The sequence below is a fragment of the Callospermophilus lateralis genome, chromosome 11 (genome assembly GCF_048772815.1).
Source record: "Callospermophilus lateralis isolate mCalLat2 chromosome 11, mCalLat2.hap1, whole genome shotgun sequence".
Classification (NCBI taxonomy): domain Eukaryota; kingdom Metazoa; phylum Chordata; class Mammalia; order Rodentia; family Sciuridae; genus Callospermophilus; species Callospermophilus lateralis.
In genome coordinates, this window is record NC_135315.1 from 99,548,038 (window position 1) to 99,565,830 (window position 17,793).

Here is a 17,793-nt window from a genome sequence, read left to right on the forward strand (position 1 = left end):
TGAGGGGTCACCTAAATGTGCCACCTCTCCCTCAATAGCTGCAGACCCCAACTCTGACCTCTGCCTCCAGAGCCCAGTGGGGATGTGTCAGCTGACACAAAGCGGCACCTCCTGTGAGTCATTTGGGAATCGAGATGGGGTAAAGGGGTTGCTGTTTGGGGGGAGGGTGGTTGTCCAGCAGAGGACACCTGAGCCGAGGGAGGTGCTTCTCAAGGGCCTGTTTGCTACGTCCACTGCAGTGGTGGGCTCCGGCCTGGGGCTCGCAGGGGGAATCGTGTTGCTTGGGAGATTCTGGCTTCTTGCAGGGATCTGGAGCAGTTGGTGGGGAGCAGGGAAGAGGGGAGAAGGTGACAGGCACGGGTTTGTTTCCAAGCCTGTGTGAAAGCCCCCGAGAAGAACTTTCATGCCACGTCTGTCAGATGAACCAGAATGAATAAAACCAGCTGCTGTTTCTGAAGACTCACTGGCCACTCCTGACTCGACAAGAAGCTCAGAACCTTCTTGGGAAAGCTCTGGACCCTGAGACCAAGTGGACTTCACAGCACGGGAAGGATCCCAAGCAGTTCAGCGGGCAGAGTTTGTGAGAAAACCAGGGAAGGTGCTTAGGGCCAGTATTTAAGAAATGAGGAAGGGTGAAGGCAGAGGGAAAATTTCTACCCTGCCTAAGAATTAATATTATGAAAAATGAGGCAGAGGGAAGAAGTGTTCTCACCACATGCAAGTTCTTGCTCTGAGTTTGCTGAGTCTCTCCCCTTGAGCTTTTCTCCGGGAAGTCAGATTACAGCTGCTTTGTCCCCAGTGACATTGGGGCAGTAGGATGTACTGACAGAGGTTTGGCTTTGAGTCTGCACACCACTGGCAGGGACCATCTGTGTGACCAGGACAGCCAGGGAGAGACTCAGCGTCTCTCAGAGACCCAAGCTGTTTGGTTTTCGGTTGCAGGATCTGGTTTGCAATTGCAGGATCTGGTTTGTTACATTCCCATGTCAGTTTCCCGAATGAAATGTTTAAGCAGTTTCTGGCCTGTCCTGAGACTATTTCCCCAAACTCTTCCTGTGGGCTATGTCACTGTTGACTACAAACAAATGCCCTGTTATGTGTGGTTACTGCTGAGCGCTGCCTGGGGCTGGGCATGGTCCCACATTTTAGAGGGTATCAAACTGTTCTTTGCTTCCCAAATCCTTTAAGGTAGGTGCTTCCATGATTCCCAGCCTAAGGACGAGTAACCAGCGGCATAGATGGGTCAATTATCTGGCCAAGGTTGCATAACCAGTGGCTTGGAACCAGGGTTTGGCCCAGTGCTGGGAAGAGCATGTCTGCTTCCTGGACCTGACTCCTTTCTCCCTCCCCCTCAGCACTGCACACACATTAGGTATTCCTCAACAGCCTCTTGCTGAACGAGTGGACTGTCGACTCTCACACCCCCAATAATTGAACCCCACAAGAGCCTCTGCTGTCTTATTTCTCCACCCACCTGGATGAGGTAAACATTGTACAGATCCTGTGATGCTTTGTTTTCTCCTAGGAGTGACTGGGTGACGTCCTATAAGGTCATGGTGAGCAATGACAGCCACACCTGGGTCACTGTCAAGAACGGATCTGGAGACATGGTGAGTCTCTTCTTGGTTCTGGCTGTGTGGGACCCTGCAGAGAGATGTGATATGCCTAGTCACCTGGGACTTACCATTTCTGGGTCCACTCCAGCCAACCCTGAGAGTGTGATGGACAGTGACCCCTTTCCATGGCCCAAAGTTCAGCACCAGGTGGTCACCTTTGGGGACGATGTGGACTCCTGCCTTTCCTCCTGTCACAGGGTCTGAACCCAGCCTCTTACCCACACCCAGGCCAGCCCTGGAGAGAGACAGCATGCAGGGCCCCTCACAGCTGTTCAGTTATGAGTTTCCTAACTTTTTCTAATGCCCTTGGATCTTTAGCTCTGTGATGTGGTGCAGCTTCACACTGCAGTCACACTGAGATACTCAAGGGCACATTCCCAGCACCATGTCCCCTGTCTCACACCCATCTCGCACACCGCCTGCAGATTCCTTATCACCCACATCCCTGTGTCCTGGTAGAAGGGTGCCAGCTGCTCTTCTACCTGGGAACCCATTGCTGTGTATTTCTCTAGAATATTCCAAGATAGGTATGTCTTTCCCCCCATGTCAGGTCAAATGCAACTGCTTCCCCACAGCTTTGCTTGGTCTTCTTCTGCTGAAATACAAAAGCTCTGTGGTGTCCCTTTGCCCTGACCTTGATAGTTATCTTACAGTCAATAGGTTCTCCCCAGGACCCAATCGATGGGGGCTTCCTGGGACCTGACTCCTTTCTCCCTCTCCTCAGTGCTCAATTCACATTAGGTATTCCTCAACAGCCTCTTGTTGAGCCAGTGGACTGCCAATCTCACACCCCCAATAATCAAACCCTACAAGAGCCTCATTTCCCCCTTGAACATAAATAGATATTTGAAGGAAACAGTGAAAAAGAGATCCCTGTGCTCAACGAGCTGCCTGTTCCCATGGTGGCCCGCTACATCCGCATCAACCCGCAGTCCTGGTTTGACAACGGCAGCATCTGTCTGAGAATGGAGATCCTAGGCTGCCCACTGCCAGGTGAGTCCACCCACCTGCACTTCCTGCAGGGCAGGATGCTGACACAAAACAGGTGCCAGCCGGGGTGAGTAAAATTAAGCTGCACAATTGTTTTCTAGTGTTAAAAAGAAGAGATGTGTCTATTTAGAATATTTTGAAAATACAAGTGAACCCAAAAGAAAACAAGTACCCCCATTATCCTGCTAAGAAGCATCATGAACATTGGGGGTATCGAGGTCTCTTGCCAAGGGAGGTTTATCCCATTGTGCATATTTCAAGGTTGACAATTACCCAACCCCACCACTCAAGGGTGAGCAGAGACACTATAAAGGGGTTTTGGAGCATTGGGGTACAACTCAGCCATCGAGCTCTTGTGAGCATGTGCAAGGCCTGGGTTCCATTCCTTGCACTACAAAAAAAAAAAGTTTTGGAGGCCACATTTATTTGTCTCTTCAGATCCCACTCTTCTAGGTAGAGGAGGTAGGGCAGCAGCAGCAGAAGTTCACTTTAAACTTGACCCTTGATGTGGTCTTGTTTAGAGAGCTTCATGGGATGCCTGTGTCTTGGGTCACTTATTCTTATTGGTTGTGTTTTCTTGGCCCTATCTCTACATGATGGTTTTAGTGTGTGACCCTAGGGTAACAGGGAGAATGGTGGGGACTCCTGAGCCAGCTGGGTCCCTGCTCTGTCTTGCTCTGGACAGGCTGGCCTGAGCTGGCTCTCATAGATGGTTGGCTTGTGTGCTCAGGGACCTGTGGTAGCAGCCTCTTCCTCCTGCCCAGACATCTCCAGGGAAGGCAGCAGGCAGGAACTTTCTCATTCCTGGGCACCCTGAGTCAGGAGGACCAGGAGCGAGCCATGACTCATCTCTCCCAGGCTGCTCCTCCAGGGAGCCTCCCTGCACTTGATCTTGCAGGTGTGAGCTGACCCCAGCTCCCTCTGGACCCCTAGTTCTTCCTAGTGCTCTGGGGGCTTGGCACCTCCAGCTCTGAGGCTGTGTCTATCATGACCCCACCCCTATCATGAACTCACTTTTACTGTGTTTTCAATTGTGTTTATGTCATTGTGCTCTTTTCCTCTCAATCCCATAGTTTCTATGAACTCTCTTTGGCAACCATGGATTTTTAGAGACCAAGTTGAATCTAGGTACCTACTTAATTTCCCTCATGTCAGATATTTTGTTTTATAATTGTTCACACCTACTTTTTTTATGTCATTAAAACTGGCAGAGACCCACTGTCTTACTGATGCTTTCTCTCCTAATCCATGGAGAGATCCTGTGTTTTTAATCTGCCTTGGAGAGTTGGAAGTTGAGTTGTTTCCAGCGTCCTGATTCTGTGAACACCCGCAGTGGGCATCCCTGTTCCTCCATCACCATTCCACGTCACTATTCCACGAGTGCATGTCCACGGTTAATTCCCAGGATGGCCTTGGGGAGAGTGGGGTTGCTGGGACAAAGGAAGCGCCCATTGTCAAGGACGGCTTGGGGAGAGGCTGCCTGGTTTGAGATTGAAGCCTCCTTTTGTGGCCTGTTGTGTTGGAACTGGGCACTGCTGTCCAGGTCCAGCCTGTTGCCATCCAGGGCCTGCCGGGTTCAGTGTGTCCTAAGGCCCTGAAGTCAGTAGGTATCTGCAGAGGGGGAGTCATGGACTCTGGCCCTCTTTACATGAACCTGGGACTCTTGTTCAGCAACCGCCAGTCTGTTTGCTTTAAAGAGAAGGGTCATGGTTCTTCTCTGCAGGCAGGAATTTATCTGTTGTTAGCAAAGGGCAGAGGGCAGCCTGTGCAAGTCTCATGAAATAAATATTTCCATGTGAAGTTATTCTTGGGGTGTGTTTGAAGATAGGTCCTGGGAGCTGTTGAATCACTCGCAGAGACAGTTGCATTGTGAAATCTGGGTGGCTGTCAAGTATGGCCTCAGCAGTATTCTGCTGTCCCCCCCTAAATATTTAGGGCCATTTTTCTTCTAGAAGTTACTTAGCACTCTGTCCAGAGGTGCACTAGTGTTCACACATGCCGCCTGGTGGTAGTCAGGTCCGAGGACCAGGGTGGCACAGAGGTCCAAGTTGAGCCTCTCATCATCGCTGTGCGGAAAAGATACCTTCATGAAAGTTAATGAGATTGAAGCCAGAGTTGTGCAGACAATGCAGCTCCCCAAACCCAAGGTGACCTTGAGGTCTAAATGCAGCCACCAGTTCCATGCTTCCTGGAATTCTTTTTATGAAAAATGTACTTACCTCCATTCTGCATCTCTGCATTCCAACCATGCCCTCCCTTCTCCTTTTCCTGTGAGGCCTCTGGTGGAGGCAGACTTGGAGGGTGTGGGTTGCTTTTTAAGACTTGGTGAATATTTCCAGAAATCTTTGAGCTGGAAAGTGCATTACCATAGACCATGGACTATTAATAGGATTTTTAAAGCTCAGAAGTAAAAGAAAATGGGGCGCTGTAGTTGCATGGGTTTAGAGTTTCAGGTCTGCAAGATGAAAAATGTTCTGTAGCTGGATAGTGCTGTGCATATTGAGTGAAGTATGTGGCATATAGCAGTGTTCCGTAACAATGGCACCAAGCGAGGGAAGGCCTTTTGCTCCAAGACGGAAGCCATGTCTCCATTAAGCACCGGGTGTCAGCCGGACACAGGCCAGATCCAACTGAAGATGAGATCACAAGATTGCTCTCATTTACTGTGGTCATTGAGGTAGTGAACAATGGGCCAAAGAATTAACAGTTAATTATTTAATAGGAAAACATGTGCATCTGCTGTGAGAGTTGAGCCTTTAAGCTGCATGAGTATACTGCCTTGTAAAGGGAGATCTGCTTGCTAGAGTTGATTGCTAGACGGGGTGACCACCCATCCCAATTGTCTGGGACACAGGAAGTTTTCAATTTATCAACCAGGACAGCCCCAAGCAAACCAGCACATGGTGGCCTCTCTCTGGTTAGACCACATCTCAGTCAGCAGAATCAGGGGAACAGAGCATTTGGGGAGTTTGGTAAGGGGAGTCTGTTGGGAAGACAGCTTTAGGTACCAAGGTCTGGAGTTTGTCCCTGTAACTAGGGTGTCTCTGAGGAATCAGCTGTTTTTCAGCATATAGGATGTGCCCCGAAGGAGACAGGAGCCAAAGCTCCATCTGAGACAGTCAGGCTTGTAGACTGAGGCAGCTGGGGCTTCAGATGGGAGCACGCTGTTCCAACTAGCTTAAGAGAAAAAAGTGGGCTGATGTCAAATCTTAGGAGCGGGTCTGATTTTGGCTTTAGGTTAGGGTAGGTCTACTGTCTCAGGGCCTTCTAGGTCAGGGCTCACTTGGTCTCTTGCAGACAGGCAGGTGGCCACTGATGACCAAAGTCATCCTCTCTTCAGAGAGATTCCAGTAGGAGAGACTCCTCAGATCTGGGCTAAGAGTCTTCTGGTGGCCCCGTGTGGATCCTGGGATCACTGGGCCCAGGGACTGTGGCCAGAACAAGTGTGTTAACTGGCTGGCCTGAGTCACATGGCAGCGCAGCTCCCTCAGAACTCACAGGGAAAGGAATTCTTTTGCCCACAGAGGGAATTTGGGGATGGACACATGGGATGCCAATTGCTCTGTGTGCACTCATTACTTCAGTGTGTGGCTCCTAGTAGAGCCTCAATTAAAACCTTGGCCAGTCAGAATAAATGGACAGGAAAGAAGAATTTTTTTCAGGATAGGGAGACTGAAAGTTGTGCAAACTCGCCGTGGCTTTGAGACAGTTCTGGAACTTGTACCTGAACCTTTCAGCAAACTGATTAGTCTTAAGGAAGGAAGAATATCCCAGACACAAAGTTCTTTTGTCCTGGAGGCTCTCAGTTTTTCTTCACTCCTTTTCACAACCTTGAAGGCAGAACTTGTGTTGGAAAACAAAGGGGGCTTTCAAGTCCTTTGGAAAGAGGCCCCAGAGACTGGGGCAGGGTGTGGAATAGCTCTCAGCACACAGCTCTGGTTAGGTTCACTGTAGATGACTGGGTAGGTTTGGTGGAAATTAATGCAAAAAATACATGCTTCTCATTTGCTTTGAAATCTACAGGTTTGGAATTCAAAGGGAAGGCAGCTTGCCAGAGGTGTTGTCAGCCCACTCCCCAAAGGAAAGTGTTGGAGAAATGAGTGGGCCTCTGGCTGAGCCTCTCTGTTCTTGCTGGCCAGCATGCCCGCCTGCCTCCGGAGACATTTCCTTTTCTCCTTGGTTACTCGTATCTGATTGTATCACTGGAAAACCTTTTGTGAAGATTTAAAATTCTATTTTCAGTGTTTGTGTTCATCTGTGATTCTTACCTTGTGGCAGGTGACCTCAGTTCTGAAGGGTGAAGCCATCTTCAAGGGCGCAGGGCTGGCTCAGCTGACCGGCTGGGTGGAACATCACTGATGCCTTCTCCCTGCTGCCACACACTGGGCGGCTGTCAGCCTTCCGGCCTGCAGGGTCAGCTGGCGTTCTGTTAAAGTGTGGTTCTACCCTGCTGAGTCAAAAGGTTCTGTCAGGTTGGTTCTGACAAAGAGCCAGTGCTGCACATTCGGATCAGAGATAGGGCCCAGCCTGCCACCCTAGGGAGCAAGTGCCCGTCCTTCTGCCACCTACCTTGGCTCTGCTTCCAGAATGACCTTGGAGCCTCCTGCATCAAGCCGAGGCCGCTGTGGCTCTCCAGCTGCTCACATGCTCCTAGGGTTGTGGGTCGGCCTTCCAAAGCTCCCATGTTCTTCCTGTCGGGAGCTGGTGCTGGTGGAGATGCTACCAGGCTGGCTGGGGCCTGCCACCCTCCTTTCCTGTCATCATCAGATGAGGAGAAGGACCTCAGCACCAACTGATGTCCCTTCCTGCTGTCCTCCTTGTTCTTCCTCCTCCGTGTCCCCTTCTTTCTGTGTGTTCTTTGGTTTTTATAATTATATGCAGAATACAAGCTTAAGAAATTAAAGGGTAAAAATCAACTTATGCTTCTGGAAGGGAATCAAGCGAAGAGCATGCATGTCCTCCCCAGAGCCCAAGCCCTAGTCCTCAGGGTCACCGCGGTTAATATGGTCTGATTACACCTACCAAGGAACTTTTGCTCCCGTGAAGGGAACTCACTGACTTCAGCATTATGGTCACTCTGTGTCTTGTGAGTGCAAGTCCAGGGAGGGCCGAGCTGCAGGGCTGGCTATTCAGCAGCTCCTGATGTAGTTGGGCTTCTCTGTCTTTTGCTCCTGGTTGCCCATGTCCCTGAGGTCTTCCTGGGGCTAGTTCCTCTTGTAGTCAGATGCCCACTGTGGCAAGCAGGCGATGTGCTTCTGCACACTTTTCCTGTCCTCCTCTGTGCCCAAGTGCTGGAGCAGTTAGAGTGGCCGGGGGGCCGGGGGCGGGCATGCTTTGATGGCCTGGAGCTGGGGCCCTGAGTTTTCTAGAGGTGGGAAGAGGGGACTTCCAAATGTGGGGCCTCTGTTAGGAAGAACAAAAGGAATGTGTCCCCAGTAAGAGCCCAGCAGTGTCCACACACTTCCTAAAGTCCCTGCATATGCGCACAGCTTTGATATTGCATCTATTTCTTTAGAGTGGCTGTTTGCTAGGCACATAGGATGTTTCCTCTACCACTACCAGTAGATCGGTGAGGCCAGAACCACTCTATTCCCTGTTTATGGGTGAAAAACGAAGGCAAAGACTGACTAGTGACTTGCTCAAGATCACACAGCACATAAATGGAAAAGATCTGGACCCAGGCACCCTGGCTCTGCACCCTTAGCCACTGGGTGATTCCAAACCCTGTCTTGCTCCCTGTGTCTCGGTTCTCTGCCTCTGAGCCAATGTTAGGAGTTCGAGGTTGGACTGGGCTGGGAAGGCTTTGCCATCCCCCCGGTGCTTTCATGAGTCAAGCCCTAACAGGGTTACCACAAGTAACAGAATGGTGTGAATGAATTCAAGGTCATCTCTCTGTCCCCAGATCCTAATAACTATTACCACCGACGAAATGAAATGACCACCACGGATGACCTGGATTTTAAGCACCACAACTATAAGGAAATGTGCCAGGTAAGACCCAGGACACGGGGAGTGGGGCCATGGCTCCGTGGTAGAGCTCTCCTCTAGCGTGCATGAGGCCCTGGGTTCAACACCAGCACCTCACAAAATAAACACAGAACAAAACAAGAAACTGAGCTTGTAGCCTCAGGCCAGGAGTTTGTGCAGGGCAAATGCCCTAAGCACTTCGTATGTAGGGTTCATGTTCAAGGGACAGAAACCTGAATTGTCCCTTTGGCTGTGGAAGACACACTGAATGCTCGCACCTTCAAGACTGAGGGGTCTTTCTGGGATTCAGTGATCAGGAAGGTTCTCCCACTGCACAGGGTTGAAATGGGCCTGAAATCCAGACTCTCTTCTCATTTAATACTCCAGTTCCTAAGAACCACTGTGTGTGTGAGCCAGGTCAGGGACGGAGGAAGTCAGTCATGTGCAGAGTCGAAGAAGAGGAAGCACATGGGGACACTGCTGTTGGCAGGACTCTGCTGGAGCCCACATCACTGCGTTCAGTCCTCTAACACCCCAGGAGGGTAGCACTGTGGTCATCCTTTCTTACAGATGAGGAAACCAAGTCACCAAGTCACTGCACAGCATTTCCCTGTGTTACACAGATTCTCAGTCTCCATCTTGGTTGCCTGTTATAGTCACACTGGGGGAATTTGTAAAAATACGCTTTCCTGAACTCGCTTCAGAACAAGTAAAGCAGAACCCTTAGGAGAAGGACCTGGGGACTCAAGATTTTAAAAGCTGACCTTGGGCTTCTGCTGCATAGCCAGGTCTCAGAGCTTCTGCTTGACACCTTTATAGTGGGGGGTGCAGTTGGCAGGAAAAGACCATCAGAGGAGATTCCCCAGGTTTGATCAGCGAGGCCCGCAGTCTGAGCAGTGGCAGCCTGTGCCTGCTGGCTGAGGAAGGGGGGAGGGCCACCACTAATCAGAACAGGTAAGGGGCAGCCCCTGGGTGGAGCGCATTGCCTCTGACATCCTGTTCCATGTCTGCCCCCCACATGTGCTGGAAATGCACAGGGGTTGTGGGCAGACAAGAAGTCCCTAGAAATCAAAGCATCAGTCTGAAGAGTCAGAACGAGCAGGACTGTACGTGAGAATGTATTTTCAGAGAAGGATTCACTCAGGCAAATTACTGAGGCTCAAAGGAGGGCTGGAGGAGCAGAGGGAAGGAGCAGATGCCAAGACAAATGTGGAGGACGTGTCTGAGCTCGGGGCCTGTAGGCTGAGCCCAGTCTATGAAGGGAACACGCCCAGCAGCCCAGTGTCATTTAATTGACAGGCAGCTTCTAGACACCTGTCAGCACTGACCGGGAAGATGGCAGTGTTGAGCCTCTTGCTCTTCAGAAACCAAGATGATGTCCTTGGACTTGAGGTCCATGACTCATGCCTGCGGCTATGCATTCTTGGGGTGTCTGTGGCTCTGCCCCCAGTTCCATCACAGGGGCACCATGGATTGACTCAGAACTGCTTTCTGGACATCTCAGGACATCCCACTGAGTCCAAAAGAGAGAAAATATCAATTTAGTTGGTGCAGTGAACGTCAAGAGCCATAAATCTGAGCCATAAATCTGCATTTAAAGGCAGCAGGCTGCACCAAAGTGTGTGGGTGCTGGTGTCGGTCAGTAGCCATTGCACATGGACAACGGGGCTCCTCTCTCAAGGAGAGCTGGTGGAGCAGCCTTCATCATGCAAGGTCACTGTCACTTGGGGGGCGGGTGTCAAAGCCACTACAAGGACATAGAATCATCAGTCAGCTGCCTCAGGGGCACTGACTGAGTCCTCAAGGGTCTGCCTGCCTGACAGTGCTCAACTGGAGACTGTCCAGGGAGCGTTTCTCCATTGTATGGCAAGTTCCCGAGTGTGACTTGCCACTTGGATTCCCTCGTGGCATTGGCTGGTTACTGTAGACGTCTCTCTACCTTGGGGACAATGGTTAGTTTACCCTACTATTGACAGAGACATTTCTGATGAGTAAAAAAAAATAAAAAGAGAAACAGCAATGAAAAGCAAGAAGAGAAAGTGAAAATCTTACACCTTATGGGAGGGAGAGGCCAGGTGTGTGGCCTCCCAGGCTCAGGAACTCTCCTGAGCACCAACTTGAGAGGCTCTGCCCAGACCCAGGGAGGTGCAGGGGTGGGGGGGGGGAGCTGAGAAGCAGGGGAGAAGGTGGGGGCCGAGTGGGAGAGCCGGGCCAGGAGAAGCAGAAGGCCTTCAGAGCGGGTCACAACTTATGATCACTTGACTGCTGTTCCTTCACAGACACCTTGTCCGTCTCCCTCATTGGAGCTGGTGAGGGCTTTGGCAGGCGGGAACAGAGGAGGGCATGCCCAGCAGCAAGGGCAGCAAGAACCGCGGCATGGAGGTGGGGCGTTCAGGGAGTGTCTGCCACAGTGGGCAGTGGGCTGGGAATGAGCCTGGTCCTGAGGTTCCTCGCTGAGCAAGGCTGGGCCTCTTATCTGTGTGGAGAGAAGGTGAATAAGAGCCATTGGGTCCCCAGGACAGGGGCCTCCTGGGCCTGGACAAAGATGGAGGGAGGCATCTCTGAGGCCCTCTGGCTAGTCTGAGGCCACCTGGTAAAGTGAGTTGGGGAGAGAGAGGACTCTGGCCTTGTCCTGCAGGGGAGTGGGTGCTTTCCCAGGAAGGAGAGAAGTGATTTTGAGGACTAGGTTTAACTTGACTCTTTTGGGAGGTACAGTGTTGCTGGGGCCCCATGCTCAGGAAGCCCTGGTTGCTTGGCTGATCTGTGGAGAGTGAGGTTCAGGCAGATGAAGGTAAAGGGACAGGACATGAGCCTCTCCATGCTGAGCCTGGCCCTGGGGGAGGTCGTGGTGGGGGGAGTCAGGGTAGGGCAGCGACCTGGGGGTCCAGACACACCAAAGTCCTGAGCCACGAGGTCCCTCCCAGCAATCCTCTCCTTCTTCCCATCCTGTGGAATTCCTTTCCCATTGACCGGGCGCAGTCTGTTTCCCAGGTGAATGAAGAAAGACCATGGAAGAGAACTTTTTCTCCTCTGCCTCCTTTTATTTATTCTTTAAACATTTTCATTCACTGGACAAACACTGTTGTATCAGTATGTGACCCCCAAACCTACAGATAGATCCTTCTCAAACTTTCTTACCTGCCTCAGTCTTACATTTTCTCACATGTCTCAGTCTGTTAATACTTATGGTAACAAAATACCAGAGAACGGATAATTCACAAACAACAGAAGTGTATTTCTCATGTTCTGGAGTTCAAGGTCAAGGCATCAGCACGTCTGGTGTCTGGTAAGTCCTACTGTCCACTTCCAAGATGGCACCTTGTTGCTCTCCTGTGGTGGGAGGTAGAAGAGGGAAGGGCCTCGCTAGTTCCCTACAGACCTTTTAAAAGGATATTAATTTCATTCATTAGGACACCCCCTAAAGACCCATCTCTGTAGACCATCTCATTGGATCTTAGGTTTCCGCATATCACCCCTTAGTGACTCAGGGCAGGAAATGTGGTGTGTCTCTGAGTTTCAGCCTGGCTGTCTTTAGAATGGGGGCAGTCTCTCTGCCTTGTCTACATCACCTGGAGGTCTTGGTGGTGAGATGACACATTTTTGCTGTCTCCTTTATGTTGGCAGGGATGTGGGTGCTCTTTCTTGTAGCCATTTTTGTTGCCACCTGTGTGTGTCCCCTGTGATGTTCATGCCCCTCCCCTGTGGCAGGTGTCTGCCTCAGCTGTCTTGCAAACATGGGTCTTTAGCAATTGGGTTTTTCTCAACTGAATATTGCGACACAAAGTGAGTCACTGCAGAGTGAAGCACACTTTCCCCCAGAATCAACGAGAGAATCAGACCCTGAATTCCTAACCAGAGGAGCGCCTGTCACCTCTCGAAGGTGTGCCGGAAGCCAAGATAGTGAGGATAAATCCTTCAGGCCCTCAGGAATTCTCCTTAACCTGCTCTGCCCGGTGATGGCAGAATACTGTGTTATGCAGGTGACAACGACCACAGCATGACACCTGTCTGTATCATAGGCTCTGTGTAATATCAGTTTTCCAGTTTGAATAGATTTTCATCCACTATAAAAGTTGCAGCAGCTTATTTACAATTTACAAGGACCTTCAGTGTATCATTCTGCTGACCAGGAACCTTTGAAAGATCATTCCAGTGCCTGCAGGCCCCTGCTGTCCCTCGGGGACTGTGCCTTTCCCTTGCTGAGCAGTCCAGCTCATCTTTTCAGAAAGGTGGAGCCCTTCCTAATGGGTGCTATCTGCCAACCATCCTGGCTGCACCCTTCCTGACATTAACAGAGGGTGGTGCAGCTGTCCCATGATGAGTGAAGCCTCCACCAGGAGCACGGGGCCTGGTAAGGGGCAGGCTTCTCAATAAACATGCAGTGAATGGACCGTGACCCTTGAATCGGGGCGTCTTGCACTTGGAGTGGCTAAACTAGTTGAACCAAGCTGGCAAGTCCAAGCCGCCCCAAAGCAGACTGACAGGGCCTCGTTGAGTGGTCCAGGCAAGGCAGCCTCCAGGGAGGTGTCTCTGGTCCTCCCCCACAAGGGCAGCTCCCTCCGCGTGGCTGTGAAGCCTGGTGACTCCTTCAGCACTTGTGTCGCTCTCGCAGACCACAGCTGTCAGTCTGACCAGCCGACTCCAACGGAAAGATCCAGAAAGCAGCACAGACGGATTTCACTTTGTGCTGACACCTGCTTTGCGCCCTTCCCCTGTGACACCAGTTACGCGCCGCATGTGCGGTCCTCACTCAGCACTCACAGGAGTGGTGCTCTCAGCCCCTCTGTGTCGGCACAGCAGCTCAGGAGCGCGGAGCGGGGAGTGTCCCCCATCCTAGCACCATGTGCGTAGGTCATGAGAAATTGTATTCAAGAGACACTCAGATGGACCACCCATGTCCAAGGATATTTATTAAGAAAGCAGGAAATCAGAGTGAAAAATAATGACCACAGTCAAGGAGGTGATGACAAATGTGATGAACAGCCAGGGAGGTGACAGCCACAACCAGGGAGATTACAGCCACAACTAAGGAGGTGACAACCACAAAAATTAAGGAGGTGACAGCCCCAACCTGGGAGGTGTCAGGCACAACTAAGGAGGTGACAGCCACAACCAGGGAGGTGACAGCCACAACTAAGGAGGTGACAGCCACAACCTGGGAGGTGACAGCCACAACCAGGGAGGTGACATCCAAAGTCGAGGAGGTGACAGCCCTATTGGAGGGAGGTGATGGCCACAGCCAGGGAGACCTCTTTGCTCACAGGACCGACATGACAAAAGCACCATGAACAAGCTGCTGGCCACAGCTGTTGCTTGGGTTCTGGAGGCTGCAGCTCTGGAGGAAGCCAGTGGCAGAGCTGTGTCTGGAGGCTTCTCCCTCCAGCTCACAGGCACGCTGTCCCCACATGCCTATGTGCAGGAGGAGCAAGCGAGCCCCCCCAGTTACGCAGTCACCACTCCTGTTCCCCAGGCCTCTGCCCTGGGACCTAGTTGCCCCGCCAGCTTCACCTCTGGACACTGTGGCTTTGGTGACTAGGTCTCAGTGTATGCTTTTGGGGGACACAAACATTCAGACCGTGGCAGGAGGTGGTACCACAGCCAGGGGCGCTCAGTGTCCAGAGCCGCAGTGGGCAATGGCCAGGAGCGCCTCCTTAGAGATGACCCCAGGGCAGGCTGGCACAAAAGGTGGGTGCTGAGAGCCTTGGGGGGATGGTTGTGGGGAGGAGCGTCCACGTGGAGCAGCCAGGCTGTGGGAGAAGGGCCCTGTGGGGAACAGGAAGCAAGCGGCTGACCTCCTGAGACGTCTGCCCCATCGTTACTTGAAATGGTTCATTGACTTTGTCTTTCAGTTGATGAAGGTCGTGAACTAAATGTGCCCCAGTATCACCAGGATCTACAACATTGGCAAAAGCCACCAGGGCCTGAAGCTGTACGCCGTGGAGATCTCCGACCACCCAGGCGAGCACGAAGTCGGTGAGGGGCCCCTGGGGTGACGGTGATTCGCCTTATCCATGGTGCCTCCTCAGGCATCATGTTCTATCCCCGAGAACATTCAGGAAGCAGGGCCTGCACTGGCCATCGTCAGCCGTCTCATAGGGTGGACTCTGTAGGGCACACAGATTGGAGACCTGAGAGCCTCTGGCCCCTGTGACACAGGCCGCAGATTATTTAAGCTGGACACACCTTCCTTCTCTCCATAGAGCCCGCACCTGATCCTGTGTCCCCTCCAAGGCCATTCACAACAGCCGAGGAAGAAAGTGGCTAGACTCCTCTCCCAGGAGGAAATGCTACTCATTGATGGCTTAAGCTACAGTGCTTCACTCTTTTTTGTTTGTTTGTTTTTGGAGAAGGGGACTGGGGATTGAACTCAGGGGTACTTGACCACTGAGCTATATCCCCAGCTCTATTTTTATATATTATTTAGAGACAGGGTCTCACTGAGTTGCTTAGCGCCTTGCTTTTGCTGAGGCTGGTTTTGAACTCTCGATCCTCCTACCTCGCCTCCCAAAATGCTGGGATTACAGGTGTGCGCCACCATGCCAGGCTGTCTCCCTCTTTTTTATTTTTATTTTTTCATGTCAGTCCTATCTTTACCCATTCCTGCATTCAGCCACTTCCCATTCACCTGCTCCCCACCCTGAGCCCCTGCAGGTAGGGTGGGCTTCTCTGGATTCCTTTCTAGTAAATCTGCCTGCTGCTTAGAAATCCACTGCCATTTAGGTTCAGAGATTGTCAGATTCACTCAGCCCTCGCATTCGACTGAATCCCTGGAGTTTCTTTTGAAGGGCAGATGTCAGCTCTGCTGGTCAGTCACATTGTCCTCAGCAGCGGTGAGGACAATAAGGGGCAGAGAATTGTCAGCTCTGCCCAGCACAGATGGCCCCATGTCTGATCTGTTCATCTGCTATCACAAAATTCCAGAGACTGGATCACATACGAGCAACAGAAATCTGTTTATCGCAGTTCTGGAAGCTGGACGTCCAAGACCAGGGGCCGGCACGTTCAGTGTCTGCTGAGGCCCGTTTCTCTCAAGGCTCCCTCTTGCTGTGTCCTCTCCGGGCGGAAGCCTGAAGGGGAAAGGGACCTTGCTGGTTCCCTTAGGCCATTTTAAAGGGTACTAGCTACTAATCAGCTGCAACCCTACCTCTGGATACGATCACATGGGTCTTAGTTCCAACACGTGAATTTTGGAGAGACACACATTAAACCATAGCACCCCTCATATTTCAGAAGCTGAGCTTTGAAAGAGAAAATGCTCAGCCCCTTTCCCAACTGTACTGCTGTTAACCTGCCCTGCAGGACTCTTTTCTGCTTGTGTCCTTTCATCTTTGTGTCTTTGTAAGACATGGAAAAGGAGAGAGAATATGGTTGCTGTGACTTGTAACCCTTAAACCTCGTAAGAATGAGCAGGACTGCTCGTGGCTTGTGCCACCCAGGATTTTTCTGTCTTTGCCTACATACCTGACTATTTTGGAATTTAAAAATTATCCCGCTATAATTTGGGAGGTTTATTGGAAAGAACAGGTTGGGCTACGTAGCTAAGTTTCTATCGTTCAGAGGCAGGGACAGGCGCCCTTGGCAGTGCGCATGCCCGCCCAGCCTGTGCCTCTCTCTGTGAAGGTGAGCCCGAGTTCCACTACATCGCGGGTGCCCAAGGCAACGAGGTGCTGGGCCGTGAGCTGCTACTGCTGCTACTGCAGTTCCTGTGCCAGGAGTACCTGGGCCAGAATGTGCGCATCGTCCTCCTGGTGGAGGAGACCCGGATCCACATCGTTCCCTCCCTCAACCCCGACAGCTACGAGAAGGCCTACGAAGGGGTAAAGTGAGGCTTTACCAGGGTGTGCTCGGCCAACAGGCCACGGGAGGTCCTCAGGAGGCTTCTTCTTGGTGCTTCCCTGTTGTGGCCAGGAAACCACGAGGTTTATGGGAGATGCGAACCATGGCGACCCTGAAAGAGGGACATGCCCACTAAATGGACAGAGAGAACATGAATAATAACATATATAGGATGAAATGATGGAAGACTTACGCCCTGTGTTGACTGCACCCTGAAACCAGGTGCCAGCCATGCGCAGCACCTTTACCCTCTCCACAGCCCTGTAAGGAGAGCTGCTTTTATTATTCTGAGATGTTATTTATGATTCCTGTCTAAACTCTGATGCAGAATTTTCGTAGGTCATTGGTAGATATAAAACAAGCCTATGTATGTAAATATGTGCTGACGGTACTTAGAACTATGTTGTGTTGTGGGTCCACGATGATTTACCATAGTATCTGAGGATAAAGTGGACCCCTGTATAAACAGTGGCATCTATCAAATGCAAGCTTTAGGTTACAGACCTTTGGTTCTGTTCACTGGGGATCTGCAGGTCAGAACCTGGGCAGGCGGCAAAACAAGCACTCTAGGCTGTGCCAGCCTCGTGTTGCCCTGCAGGGTGGAGTCCTAGGTTCGTGGTCACTCAGAGGTCCCACCGAGCTGTGCAGGAGAGAGGTGGGAGGAAGGGTCTCATCCCTTTGAGCAGTGCCAGGTGGCAGGGTGGTTCTCTGGGTGCCCTCTGGAGTGACCTTGCTGTATTACCCTTCGTCACCCATCAAATTCCAGCAGCAGGTTTTCAGTACTCTCCTGGATGCCATCTTTAGGTCAGAGTGTGTCAGAGGCTCCGAGACACACGGGTGGAGGTGGACATGTGCATCTCCTAGGGCAGGGGTTGGTTTTCCTACATCTGCGGGTTCCTTACATTCTGAATCTTCTCTCAGGGCTCAGAGCTGGGAGGCTGGTCCCTGGGACGCTGAACCCACGATGGGATTGACATCAACAACAACTTTCCTGATTTGAACATGCTGCTCTGGGAGGCAGAGGATCGGCAGAACGTCCCCAGGAAAGTTCCCAATCACCACATTGCCATCCCTGAGTGGTTTCTGTCTGAAAATGCCACCATGAGTAAAAGTATCCCGATCTGCTGAGCAGCGGGCAGCCAGAGGACACCTGCTATGGCCGAGGCCTGGCACTTAGGAGCAGGGCAAAGCCATGTGCTTTTGCTTTCTCCAGAAGCAGGGAAGTGGGCAGAGAAGGAGCCCCCTCCGAATGGGTACTTGGAGGTTCTTCCTAGAAAATATTGAATTACATTTCTTGACAACCGCACAGTGTTGCAAAGACCAAAGCACACATGTCTGAATTTTACCTGTTGGTTGCTGTCATCCTTGTCCTCCCTGTCAGTCT

The 17,793-nt window shown here is 51.5% G+C and overlaps 1 pseudogene; it reads left to right on the plus strand.

Moving 5' to 3' along the window:
• Positions 1 to 17,793, plus strand: part of LOC143410722 (inactive carboxypeptidase-like protein X2) — a 96,354-nt pseudogene that overhangs the window by 52,963 nt on the left and 25,598 nt on the right.